Source organism: Perca flavescens, unplaced genomic scaffold (assembly GCF_004354835.1).
Source record: "Perca flavescens isolate YP-PL-M2 unplaced genomic scaffold, PFLA_1.0 EPR50_1.1_unplaced_scaf_7, whole genome shotgun sequence".
Classification (NCBI taxonomy): Eukaryota; Metazoa; Chordata; class Actinopteri; order Perciformes; family Percidae; genus Perca; species Perca flavescens.
Window position 1 is genome coordinate 187,196 of NW_021166724.1, and position 1,349 is coordinate 188,544.

Consider the following 1,349-nt stretch of genomic DNA (forward strand, 5'->3'; position numbering starts at 1 on the left):
AGCATGATAGCGAGAATCACACCCCTAGACCAACGACAAACAAGAGCCATATCCTGCGACGCAAATTGACCTCTGAGAGCAAATATGCGTAGTTTCCACCATCTGGATGAACTTAATTCTAATGTGGACTTTAAATGAAGGATTTGGTAAGAACCCGATGACTTTAGAAAAGATGTCAAAATAATGGATTTCAGCACAAGGACCATTTCCCTACACTATTCTCTGCTGCAGGTTACTTATCTGGCATTTCATGTTAATTGCAAGAAGGGTTAGGGGATTCCAGGGCCTTCCAAAGCCAGAGAGGTTCAAATGCAAATTGACTGCTGAGAACAAAGTCTTCAGTTTTTGGATTAAATTAGAAAAAGTTTATGGGCTTCATTGCCTATTACCAATGTGAACTTTAAATTAGGAATTTGTTGATAAGCAGATTTTGCCATTAGGGCTCGTCCGGGATTTGAACCCGGGACCTCTCGCACCCAAAGCGAGAATCATACCCCTAGACCAACGAGCCACATAAAACAGTATTTTAGCAATTTTCAATCAAGGAAATGCGGCTCAGATCGGTCACTGACTTGAAAGGCAATGGTCAAGTAGTTTGTTTTGCATGGGCTCTTTCTCTGGCTCCACTGCCAGATTCAGCTTTGTGATTATTTTTGATGCCAACATTTTACCAAATTTTGAACTTGAATATTTCAGTCAAAAGTGACAGCAGAATCGTAATGAAAAAGCTAAGTGTGTAACTGTGAATGAAGGATTTGGTAAGAACCCGATGACTTTAGAAAAGATGTCAAAATAATGGATTCCAGCACAAGGACCATTTCCCTACACTATTCTCAGCTGCCCGGTACTTACCTGGCATTTCATCTTAATTGCAAGAAGGGTTAGGGGATCCCAGGGCCTACCAAGGCCAGATAGGTTCAAATGCAAATTGACTGCTGAGAACAAAGTCTTCAGTTTTTGGATTAAATTAGAAAAAATGGTTTATTGGCTTCATTGCTTATTACCAATTCTCTACTTTGTGCGTGAACAAAAAACCCTAGTTTCCACCATCTGGGTGGACTTGACAATAGTGACAACTTCAAATTTTGTGATAACCAGATTTTGCCCTTAGGGCAGTTTCAGCGTTGTGATTACTTTTGATGCCAACATTTTACCAAATTTCGAACTTGAATATTTCAGTCAAAAGTGACAGCAGAATCGTGATGAAAAAGATTAGTGTGTAACTGTGACTTAATCAACTCATATAAGCATGATAGCGAGAATCACACCCCTAGACCAACGACAAACGAGATCCATATCCTGCGACGCAAATTGACCTCTGAGAGCAAATATCGTAGTTTCCACCATCT

At 40.1% G+C, this 1,349-nt stretch overlaps 1 non-coding gene across 1 annotated transcript; it reads right to left on the reverse strand.

Annotated features, from left to right (window-relative positions):
* Positions 1-439: 439 nt before the first annotated feature.
* On the reverse strand, positions 440-511 carry trnap-ugg (transfer RNA proline (anticodon UGG)). The gene has a single exon. It is a non-coding gene; the product is annotated as a tRNA-Pro (tRNA).
* Positions 512-1,349: the final 838 nt, after the last annotated feature.